This window comes from Equus caballus, chromosome X (assembly GCF_041296265.1).
Source record: "Equus caballus isolate H_3958 breed thoroughbred chromosome X, TB-T2T, whole genome shotgun sequence".
Lineage (NCBI taxonomy): Eukaryota > Metazoa > Chordata > Mammalia > Perissodactyla > Equidae > Equus > Equus caballus.
Window position 1 is genome coordinate 88,375,125 of NC_091715.1, and position 13,217 is coordinate 88,388,341.

Genomic DNA, 13,217 nt, shown 5'->3' on the forward strand with positions numbered 1-13,217 from the left:
TCCCCTATTGCAGCCCTTGAAAGTGTTGCCTCACCTTTAACTCTGAGGGAAATAGAGGCATGTATTTCTTTGCTGTGTAAATTAGGAAGAAACAGGAAAAGATATTTCAGGGTTGTGTTCTATGGGATTTAAAGGACATTTTGTTCAGTTTTTAGTTAAAGTTGAATTTTTGAAAGAAGACCAATTATCACTGGAGGATATGTTGTGTCTAATAGGAGAGAAGGAAAATTTAACTTGATAAGCAATTCCTAGCTGATGTGGAAGAAACAGACCAATAAAAAAGACAGAGGGAGCAAAAGAAATCGTTTTGAAAATGCCAGTACCCCAATTAAAATAAGAGCCATTAAGCAGTCAGGTATACAGTAAAAATGTCTATTTATTTGGTGATTGCATTGTTCACCCTTTTAGTTACATAAATTATCACTGATATGTGACCTCAGTACATATTGACTCTGTGGTTTGTGATAGATGTCTACATGACCAAATTTAGCCTCTTGGTAATTAATAACTCTTAGTTGGGCCTTGAATGCAAGGCCCCCAAATCTCCTTCTCAGAGAAATCAAAGGAAGCATATGCTAGTTGAATCCTGGAATTAAAGAATTCTGTGCTTGATACGTCTTAACATAATTTGTAAGATAATTAAAATATCTGAAATACTATGTGAAATGTGAAACAAGAAATGTGAAATATTTAATTGTTGTGTTAGCATACAATGGTCTCATGCCCATAATAGAAAAGTATTTATTTTGTATGTAAAGGGGTATATAAAATATGAATTGTGAATATAAATAGCAATATTTTGATAAAATTAAGGGTTAATAAAAGGAATAATTTTTCAATTTTTGCAATACATCTATTTTGATTTTGAATCCCTTTGTAACTGTATCATCTTACCAGTAATTTATAAAAAGTATGAATTATTTTAATTTTTTTCTACAATTATTCACAAACTGATAGTGAAATATTAAGGGCATTACTCTTGAATACTCAATATTCCATAGTGGATAGGATAAAATGGTATATTTCAGCCAAAGAATGAATTATATAATTACTCACTTTCATCAGCTCATGAAATTTGACTTCATTTGTTGTGAGTAGAAGTAGGAGGATGGGACAAAAAGGAGAAATCTACTAATATTTTATGAGAGTAATGAACACTTAGTTTCTATATTTCTTTTTTTGTATTTTGTTTAAAAAGTGTGTCACCATGTAGGCATTCAATAAATGTTGGTTGAATGAACAAAAAATGGCAATAAATGGCAATCCTAAGTCAATTCTCAACATTTTCCCTGCCCAAGAACCTTGGAAGGATATTCCAAACTCTCATCAGCAACAGAGGGTTGAGAAGAAATTCTCAAGTAGAGAGTAAGGTATGTCCTAAGAGATGGAGGTCAGAATTTAGGTTGGGACCTGGAGTGGGGGATGGGCAGTATGCAATTTGAGAAGCCTCCCAGGGTGATTATGATACATAGACCCACCTGGATAGAAAATCCCCAGCTTAGAAAATTCCTTATGACAAATTACAAGGAAGCTAATGTTTCCTGTGTTTTTAGAATTTCTGTATATATTTTTTTGATGACAAAAATCACTTTTTTCTTTTATTTTTTCCCAATTTTATTGAGAAATAATTGACATACATCACTTATAAGTTTGAGGCATACAGCATGATGGTTTGATTTACATATATTGTGAAATGATTACCACAATAGGTTCAACTAACATCCATCTTCTCCTATAGATACAATAAAAATAAAAGAATGAAGAAAAGGACATTTTTCCTTGTGATGAGAACTCTTAAGATTTACTCTCTTAACAACTTCTTGTATATCATGCAGCATTGTTAGCTATAGTCATCATGTTGTACATTGCATCCCTAGTACTTATTTATCATATAACTGGAAGTTTGTACCTTTTGACCATTTCCTTCCAATTCCCCCTTCTCCCACACTCTACCTTTGGTAACAGCAAGTCTGATCTCTTTTTCTATGAGTTTCGATATTTTTTTAAGATTCCAAATATAAGTGAGATCATATAGTATTTTTCTTTCTTTGTCTGACTTGTTTTATTTAGCATAATGCCCTCAAGGTCCATCCATGTTGTCACAAATGGCAAGATTTCACTATTTCTATGGCTGAAAAATATTCCGTGGTGTATATATATATATATATATATGTATATGTATATATATATATATACATACCACAACTTCTTTACCCATTCATCCTTTGATGGGAACTTAGGTTGTTTCCAAATCTTTACTATTGTGAATAATGATGCAATGAACATAGGCATGCAGATATCTTTTCAAGTTAATAATTTTGTTTCCTTTGGATATATACCCAGAAGTGGGATTACTTGGTTACTTGGTCCTATGGTAGTAACTTTTTGAGGAACTTCCATACTCTTTTCCATAACGGGCATACCAATTTGCATTCCCACCAATAGTGCACAAATGTTCCTTTTCTCCACATCCTCGCCAACATTTGTTATCTCTTGTGTTTTTGATGATGGCCATTCTAAGAGATGTGAGGTGACATCTCGTTGTGGCTTTAATTTGTATTTCCCTAATGACTAGTGATGTTGAGCATCTTTTCATATACCTGTTGGCGTTTCATATATCTTCTTTGGAAAAATGTCTATTCAGATCCTTTGCCCTTTTTTTTTTTTGAGTGAGGAAGATTGATTGGCCTTGAGCTAACATCAGTTGCCAATCTTCCTTTTTGCTTGAGGAAGGTTGTCTCTGAGCTAACAGCTGCTCCAATCTTCCACTATTTTTTGTTTATCAGATGCTGCCACAGCATGGCTTAATGAGCAGTGTGTAGGTCTGCCCCCGGGGATCCGAATCCATGAACCCTGGGCTGCCGGAGGGGAGCATGCAAACTTGACCACTACACCTTCAGGCCAGCCCCTCTTTGCCCTTTTTTAAATTGGGTTTTTTGCTTTAGAGCTGTATGAGTTCTTTGTATATTTTGGATATTAACCCCTTATCAGATATATGGTTTGTAAATATTTTTTCTCATTCTGCAGGTTTTCTTTTTGCTTTATTGATGATTTCTTTTGCTGTGCAGAAACTTTTTAGTTTGATGTATTACCACTTATTTATTTTTGATTTTGTTGCTTATGCTTTAGGTATCATATCCAAAAAATTATTACCAAGGCCTGTGTCAAGGAACTTTATTTCCTGTGTTTTCTTCTGGGAGTTTCACTGTTTCAGGTCTTACCTTTAAGTCTTTAATCCATTTTCAGTTAATTTTTGTGAATGGTATAAGATATGGGTCCAGTTTCATTATTTTGCATGTGACTATGCAATCATCCCAGCACCATTATTGACAAGAATGTCTTTTCTCCGTTGAACATTCTTGGATCTCTTGTCAAATATTAGTTGGCTGTATATGCTTTGGCTTATTTCTGGGCTCTCAATTCTGTTCCATTGGTCTATTTGTCTGTTTTTATGCCAGTACCAGACTGTTTTGATGACTATAGCTTTATAATATAGCTTGAAATCAAGAAGTGTGATGCCTCCTGCTTTGTTTTTCTTCTCAGGATTCCTTTGACTAGCCAGGGTCTTTAGTGGTTCCGTATACATTTTAGGAGTGTTTTTTTCTACTTCCGTAAAAAAAAAAAAAAAGACATTGAAATCTTGAGAGGGATTGCTTTGGGTACTACTCATATTTTAACAATATTAATTCTTCCAATCCATGGACCCAGGATACCTTTCTATTTGTGTCTTATTCAATTTCTTTCATCAATGTCTTGTAGTTTTCAGAGTAGAGATCTTTCACCTCCATAGTTAAATTTATTCCTAAGTATTTTGTTTGTGATGCTGTTGTAAATGGGATTGATTTCTTTTTCAGAAAATTTGTTGTTAGTGTATAGAAATGCTACTGATTTTTGAGTGTTAATTTTCCATCCTACAACTTTACTGGAGTCATTGATTAGATCTGTTTTTTGGTTGAGTCTTTAGGAGAATCCATATTTTTTTTAGCACAAGAAACTAGAAACCTATCATCGTAATGGGTTGAATTATTCCAGAATTGTAATTTTATATCCTTCCAACAGGGATGCCAGTAAAGGGTTGGCAACACATGTAGTGAGTTTAGATATCCTAGAGATCTAATCCAATGATTTATCTAAAACCCTGTTTGTTCTCAAATTTTTGGATAATTCATACAAAGCATGTGGAAGTTTTATTTTTTACTTCTGTGTGTGTGTGTGTGTGTGTGTGTGTGTGTGTGTGTGTGTATACATCTGAATTCTCTTTATATTCTTGGAAGTTTGCAAGTCAGCCTCAAGCCTGTGATCTAGGACTTAAACAGTATGTCAAGAATAAGAAAAAAACTAGGGGTAAGCGAACAGTTGGGAGGTAGGGAGCAACCAGAGGTCAAAGCCAGGAGGCACTTACTGAGTACTCAGAGCTGAAGTCTACCATAGAACCTGGGAGATAGGAAGTAAAATAGGTCCAGGGCCAGCTCAGCACAGCAACCCAGAAGACTGATCCTTATTTCTTTGTGAAAACTTAAGGGGCTGGCCAATCTAAGGGTGATGACAAAGTGGTCAGGAGACTGGGTATGAATGATAGTATCTAATTGATGAAAACTTATGAATTCGTACTGATTTTTGTGGATATAGTTTTAATTAATCAACAACAAAAAACTTTTTTCCTTGTTTTATTCATTGAATTTTAAATCCTAGGGCATTATCCAAGTAAGAATTAAAGGTTGGTTCCTTTACTTTAACAGTATGGGTAGAAGAATGTTGTCAGAATGCACTGAAAAATCTGTATACCTTAAATCAATGGCAGTAGATTGCTGTCTGCCACACTTTTGAGGAAACGGCTGTGCACCACTTTGGGCTATTGCTGCTCCCTGGTGCTGGCTTTATGCAATTTTTTTCTCCATTTCCCCCCAGGTTTTGTTGTGTTTTGTATAGATTTTCACAAATGACAGCACCTTAAGCAAACATGCATTTTGCACATATCCATAGAGGGCCTGTTTCTGTTGATCATTCTGATAAATTAGAAAGTTTTCAAACTTTCTTATTAATGAGATATTGACAGATGGATCAATTGACTGACCTTTAAATAAAAGGATGAAGGGTTAAGAAGTCAAACTGTCCAATTCTTGTGAGCAGTAGCCTCCTTGTTTGGGCGAAGAAATGACCAGTCACCTCCCTAATGAGTCAGGAAATGGCTGAGAGGTGCAAAGATGGCTTGGCATTGCATAACACTGTTTTTGAGCTGCTGGGGATAGCTACTTGGTTTAGGGCATCATGACCTATGAGTAGCTGTGGACTAAACTGCCTAATGTATGAACAAAACTGCTGAATGGTAGCTAATATTTTTGAGTGGTTGTATTATTTAATCTTTGCAATATAGGTTATTATTTTCATTTTACAGACTAAGAAAGTGAACCTTAGAGTGATTAAATAACTTGTTCCCGTTACAGAGATATCTCGTAACAAGGTGAGGTTTTTTCAACTCAAGTTCGTCTGACTCCAAATCCAGCATTGTTACCCATTATACTGTAGTTGTTTTGATGCACCACAAGTACAGGAAGGCCAAGGCCACCTTGATGTATTAAAGGTGAGTTAGGTGACTTTCCATGGCCCTCTGGTATCCACTGGTGCTTGGATGAGTCATAAGGAACAAAAAAAAGGTGGTGAAGAGTTTGACATTAAGAGCAAAAGTGATGTACCATCAATGAGATGCTTGTACCTCGCATTTACTGCGTGCGAATCTATTTACTAATCTCCATCCTGAATAGCAATGAGTACCAGGAAACATTTGCATTCTTCAGTATGTGACTGTGTTGTGCTGATGAGTCAGTGTTGTTGATGTATTTCCAAAAACCTTCTGTGATAGACTTATAAAATTTTTTTCTATGCAGTCAGTATCCAATCAATCAGGGAGTCCAAGATGAATCATGAAACACATTTGTTGACAAATAAAACCTTGTGTTCAGTGCCAATCAATCCAACTGTGCCACCACTGTTCCAATTGTCAGCCATGAAATATTACTCTGAAACACAAAATTTATTGTTGGAAAGAGCCAGTATCAATCTAGTTATCCTGCTGCCTTTCAGCAGGTGCATCTTGCTATTCAGCAAGCGTATCCAACTGTATTGATTCCAAGCGTATATCCATCTTAGCCTTAAACTCATTTATGCTGCCTATTCTGACTATGTTATGTACTATGCTGTTCCCAATTCCAATATCTTTCTTGGATATGGAACCTCTTCTGAGCTTAAATATAGCCTGCGCTTTTGCCTGCATGACACCCAGGCCTGTCCTTTTCATATTTTTTTTAAAAAAGAATAAACACAGATTCAGGTACTAGATCTTTGTGTCAATTTAAAGCGAGGGATTTTAGATAAAAGAAATAAAGCATCAGATGCTCACAAAGAAAGCTTTGAGTGAAAGAGCTGTTTAAATTCAGGGCTTTGTTGACAAAAATAAGTTGAGGAAGAACTAATCACTTTCATATTTTCAACTTAACCAAATGAATATTTTTCAAAAATATCTATAAAAGTATATATATTTCCCTGTATATGAGAAGACTTATTGTGTTTTTTTCCTCCTTTGTAAAATATTAGTTCGATTAGTGGTCTTATCTGACATGGAGAGGAAGTGCTTAAGTGTTTTATGCTCTATCACTAAGAATATTTGGGTGCAATTTCAGGCTATAGGATGGTATCACATATGACATACATGGATTTAATTTCAGAAAATGGAACTGTAAAGGAGTTCACAGAACCAAAATAATGCTGCTCACAATTTCGTCTTTTTGTAGGGACTGCATGAAGCATCTTGCAGTGACTCTGGAGCATCATTTTGTGCTCCAGTGATTATTGTGTCAGGTAATTGAGAGCTTTTTTAAAAGTATTTTTGCTTCTGCTATGCAGTTAATTTCACTAATTTTTGCTGACACTTTGTTTACAAAACCAATCCAACATTAGGCTAATGTGAAATGCTTGATGGGTTAGTTTTCTTGAGACTCACAAAACGACAGAGACACTAATTTCCATGATATCTGCCTCTCCTAGAGCTATAGTAGGTTGGTCAGAGAAAAGCATATTTGCCACATAGACTTAGCTATTGATGAGGAATATTATGTTATACTACAAAATTTGCTTTGAGTATTTTATATCTGGAGATTATGAAAACACCAGGCCTATATGAGAGTTGCAACTAAAGAGCCTCATTGGTATGGTACCTAGAAGCATGAGTTCAATAAATAATAGTGAAATTATTTGGTGAATTGAAATAGCTGATCTGGCACACAAAAAGGCATGATGAGTTATTTCTATTTGATTGTATTCACAAAACTTCCAAATCTAGGCCTGATTGTCCGCCTGTGTTTCTTTCATTTATTTTCATTTTCTAACGAAATTTTGACATCACTTCAAATACAGACCACTCTAAAAGGAACCCATTATTGTTCTCCTAAGCAGCATATATTAAAACTGTGCTTGTCCTGTTGATTGCACAAATTTCTTGGTCTTCTAGGTTGGAAATCTTGGATTCATCATTTAACATCAGACTTTATTACCCATTTCAATTCTCTTAACTCACCTTTCATTTCTCAACATGTATTCTTTTCTATCCTAATTTGTCAGCTGAATCCCTAATCATTCTTCATGGCTCAGCTCAACCTTTACCTCTCCTGAGAGTCTTTTCTGATGTTTTCCACCACCATTCTCAGTTGGATGTCTCTTCTTTGTCCTGCCATAGTACCTTGAGCATACCAGGATTATAGTACTGTAGTTGCTCTACTATCCCTGCAGTGGGCCTAGTGTATAGTTGTTGCTCAGTTAATGCTTATTAAATGATGAAAAGTGTTAGCCTCTTCCCTTCAACTACATTATAAGATCAGGAAAAGCCTTATTCTCTTTAATATTTTCATAGCCCTGGATACACAGTAGATGCTCACTAAATATTTGATTGTTTTTTTAAAGGCCATAATTGTAATGCTGCCCTTGCCTAGAATCGAGACTTCTGTATATGCAATAACATGTCTTAAAATATAATTAATGAAAATACTAATCTTACTGGAAGAAGAGATGTTTGGTAGCCAGTGTTTCTCTTTATCTTGTCAAGAGTACAGATTCGGTAAGTGATAGCGGAAAATTGAAACGATTGTTGCAGGAATTTTGACTATTGTTAGACAAAAGTCATATCCCCTGCATTCTGTGGAGAACAGCCTTAATGTTGAATGACCGGATCTACGAGAATGGTCATGTTGAAATTTGTAACAGATAATGCATAAAATGCCAGAAAGGCATTTCAACTCTTTGCTTTTAGACATCTGGCACTGTGTACATCCACTGAATCACTATTAAGAATACTGTGGATGAAAATCTTCGCAGTTCATTATCAGCACTGTTGCTTTTGGGCAACAGATCTGTACACATTTTCATCACTCAGTCAAAGCCAATGAGCATCTCAGACATTTTCAGTCCTGGAATAATTTTGCTTGGTGTTGTCCAATATAGGATGTTTCTACTTGACACTTTGTTTGAATTGTTTGTGAAGAAAGTGACTCTTTAGGCTATGTTTATTGAACTGACATTGGTGGTATCCAGTCTTCTAAGCAAGGAATCACTATAAAGGTAGTGTTAGGTTTATTAAGGTAGTTTGAAATGGCAGCCCAGAGGCTCAGTGTTGAATAAATAGCATAAAAACAGATCAATCCAATGATGTATGCTATATTCCTTTATGTGAAAAAGAATTATTCAGAATAAAGTGATGAAGAGAAGTTATATTCAATATCTTTCTATGGAAGTTGGTGAACTTCATAAACAGTGGATCAGCAATTGGCAATGAAATGAAATTTCTCTACCTGTTATACTGACAGGGAAATACTCCTTTTAACCAAAAGGCAGATGAAGGCAATGTGAGAATTAGCTTCTCCTGGCTCCCAGAGGCAGTAGAATCCTATAAATTATTTTTTTGGCATGGAATTAATGTGTTATATTTGTATATTTTCTGATAGGCAGAATACATCAATAAGCTATTCACGTTTCTGAGCCTCAATGCATAAGGGCAGGGTGGCTTTATAGCCACTTATTATAGCAATTACATAGTTATATTGGACATATTTTTCTCTAGTTTCTGATACAAACATTTACCTGGCCCCAGTTATATGATTTTTGCCTTTAAACACACACACAGGTGCATATATGTTTGCACTCACATGTACATTCACATCACATATGTTCAAAAGGGAGAAATATCTGGCAACTAACTTATGAAGATACTCTACCCTACACAGAGACTTCAGTGTCACATGTATGCACAAACTGAAATGTACTCTATGACAAGGCATAAAATGAATATACTTAGAACTTATTTTGCAATGGAAATGGTACGTATATAGGCACCTTCAATTAATTATGAATAAATATTTAGGGCAATTGGTTCAACAAAGAATGATGCTACTTCCATACTTTCTTCCAAAGTATTGTCCAATAAAATATAGTTTAAAATACTTTCCAGGTAAATAAAACTTGACATGAGGACACCTTGTTTGGGTCTCTGGAAGCAAAAGCTTGAAGACCACCCCTGTTCTAAATTATAATAGCTTCAATATACACAATCATAACTATATGACAGGCCCTGTGCTAAGCACTTAATATGTGATATCTAATTCAGTTCTTACCACACTCTGGTATTAGAAATGGTTACCTCATTTAGCAGATGAATAAACTGAGTCAAAGTCCATGCTCTGAACTTTGCACTATACTGTTTCCTTTCTTGGAAAACCCATTAGAATAATTTTCATTTATGTGTTCTGATTTGTTTTCATCGTAAGTAACAGGTTTAAAATTATTGAAAGAAAGCCTTTGGCACTTTAATTTTTTTCTTACTTCACTTCGTTTTAACATTATCTCTAAAGCCTAAAGTTTCTAAAGTACATCTATTCTCATGTACTCTTATAATAGGCTGGTGCCACTGCCGCTGTGGATAAATGAGTTGTCCTCATTGATGTTCCTGCCTATCGTAGAGAATTGAAAGCCCAGCTGAGATCAATTACAAGCAATATTACTACCTTGGCAGGAGATGTCAAGACTCACATTCCTGGTCAGATGCTGGATATGTGTATGCTGAACGACAGTCAAAGAAACAGGACATTTCCAATCATCTTTAGAAATGGGAGAAAGTCATGAAGTTCTAAAAGCTTTGTTTCCATGAAACCTACGAACAGTGCAGATAAAGTATATTTTGTGTGCATATGCATATATATGTACGCGTGTGTGTATAATCTCCCTGAATTTCTGAATAATGCTATCCTCAAGCTCCAAGAGAATAGAAGAGATCCATGCATTCTGAGCCCAATATAGTATAATTCCATTTACCCAGAATCCAAAACACCAAAATAATGAAATAACCAGAATTTCGTTTACAAGTGTATAGAACAATTGTTGCTGTTCATAACAATAACCTGTTAGGTATTCAGATACATTCTAAAATAAAACAAACAGGCATTCCCATTTTAGTTTCAGAAAAGTATATTTTATGATATTAAAATTCTTATGTTTATATATTTACTATTCATTAATGGTATATAACAGTTAAACACAAGAGTTAACCATCTGGAATACTCTGTGACTCATTATTTTCTATCAACTCCATTTTTTGATTCCAAAAGGAATACATTTACTTGATTTCTTTGAGATTGGTTTGTGTGATAAGCCTCCAGAAAAAAAGTGAATCTTTGGATTTGGTGAATTAGGATTCTCTAGTGAATGAACACAAATAACAAGGGTAATTTAGGCAAAATCAGTGTTTTCTTTTATGTTTATATAAATATATCATAGATTGCAAAGTCAAATTTCTCACCAAAAATAAGGCGTCTGTACTTGAGACATTAATGCCTGAGCCTGAATAGTAACCTTGAATCAGCATGGCAACCTATTGGGAGTTTCAGTTAAGCCTGGCTAATCTAAAAGTGTAAATGACTTGGGTCCTTATTCTCAATTAGGAAGTAGGAACATGTGACTCTTTCCAAAGAGGTTTTTGAGTTATTTCCTAATGGGATTTTCTTGTGGAGGAGTTATACTGCATGGTCATAGCCCAGCTTCAAGACACGTCAGTTGTGTGATTATGATGTGGAGGAATGCATGGTGATCTCAAGCTCCTTGGGAAAGGATATAAGTAGGAGTGTGTACAAATTGTCCTTCCCTAGGCTCACCTTGCATAAACGCAATGATGAAACAAAAATAATAACATGAAAATATTTCCTCTAGAGTCACCTTTTGGTTGCTGCTTCAGGGATATTGGTATTACCCTCATCATAGAAGATGCTCCTCACTTTCTTTCAAATTTTAATAGACATCATGCTCCTTGTCCAACCAAAGTCTTCTCTTCCATAGGGTAAATGGCCATAGTTCCTTTGACAATTCCTTGGTTTCTTTATTTTTAAGCATCCGTTTGGACTTCCTCTGGATCTTTTTCCATAAAACTGATGTTCAGAGTTGGACACAATCCTAATACGTAATTTGACCAAAGTATTGTACGCAGCATTACTTGATCTCTACGGTATATTTTTCCCCCAAAGAAGCTTAGGATATTTTATTAGTTATCTGTCCTCTATTGGTCTGTGGCTGGCTCAGAGAGGAAACCTTAAAGAGACTGTTTTAATTCCAATATTATAGTATCTTCTTCAGTCTCCCTAAAAGTTCACTCTGTCCCATCAGCTAACAAAAGATTGAGGAAAGATGATCCACAGGCTTGTCTCTTCCTTTAACATTCCATGATTTATAGCAACATCACAGACAATACTTCTGGGAGTTAAAAATTACTGAAAATATACCTGTTTTCAAACTGGGTCCTTATCTAGCTGAACTGAAAAATAGCTTAAATCTTCTTAAGCAAATAATTGCAAAAATAGAAGACAGAAAAAGGGACCGATGGTATGTAGATGTCTGGGCAATCAACTGTATTCCACCTTGGGGTGAAATAGGTAGCTCTCTGGTTCTCAAACCTGTGTACATATTAGAACCATCTGAGGAGCTGTTAAAAATAATGACTGTAATATTTTTTTAAATGTTAACAGTTTTATTGAGGTATAATTGATGTAAATAAATTGCACATATTTAAAATATATAGTTTGACAGTCTTAACATATATTTATAATGGTGAAACCACCACCAAAATTAACATCATGAGTATATCCACCTAGCCAAAAAATTTCCCTAGTACCCCTTTGTAATCCTCACCCTTAAACCTTCACAGGCAACCATTGACCCACTTTCTGCCATTACAGAATATTTTGCATTTTCTAGAGTTTTAAATAAATGAAATAATGCGGTATTTATGCTTTTTATGTCTTCTTTCCCTAAGCATAATTATTTTGAGATTCCTCTATGTTGTAACCTACGTTTACAGTTTGTTAATTTTTATTGCTGAGTAGTATTCCATTGTATGCATTTCAAAGTTTGTTTATCCACTCACTGCACATTTGTTTCCAGGTTTTGGATTACAAATAAAGCTATATGAATATTTGTGTACAAGTCTCTGTATGAACATATACTTTCGTTACTCTTTGATAAAAACTTAGGAGTGAAATGGCTGAACCATATGGAAGGAATATGTTTAACTTTTTAAGATATGTAAAGCTTCTTGTTTCTGCACCATTTCCTGAAAAGACTATCCTTTCTCCAATGAATTGACAAAGCATGTTTGTCAAAATTAAGTTGTCTGTATATGTGTGAGTTTATATCTGAACTCTATTCTGTTTTATGTCAATCAGATATTGTCTTAATTACAGTAGCCTTGTAAGACTTGAAATAAAATAGCATTAGTATTCCAATTTTGTTCTTCTTTTTCAAAGTTGTTTTGGCTATTATGGATTCCTTTAATTTCTATATGAATTTCAGAATCAGTTTGTCAATTTATACAAAAGGCTAACAGAGATTTTAATTGGGATTATGTGGAATCTATAGATTTATTTTGGGAGAATATCAACAATCTTATCATTAAGTATTGTTAGCAGTATTATTAACAATCTTAACAATTCTGAGTGTTTCAACCTATGAACATGATGTACCTCTCTGTTTATTTAGTTCTTTAACTTCTCTCAGGGATATATCGAAGCTTTTGCTATACTGGTCTTTCATGTCTATTGTTTTTCTTTGTTCTATCATATTGGTTTCCATGTTGATCTTAATATATTTCACTTTTATACCTACTTTGGGGTTAATTCACTCTTCTTTTTCTA

At 34.7% G+C, this 13,217-nt stretch overlaps 1 long non-coding RNA gene across 1 annotated transcript in view; it reads left to right on the forward strand.

Annotated features, from left to right (window-relative positions):
• The window catches only part of LOC111771514 (uncharacterized), a 36,206-nt gene extending 23,397 nt beyond the window's left edge, over positions 1 to 12,809 (forward strand). Inside the window, exon 4 of the long non-coding RNA XR_002805368.2 lies at positions 9,940 to 12,809. This is a non-coding gene — a long non-coding RNA (uncharacterized lncRNA). The remainder of the gene's footprint in view (positions 1 to 9,939) is intronic.
• Positions 12,810 to 13,217: the final 408 nt, after the last annotated feature.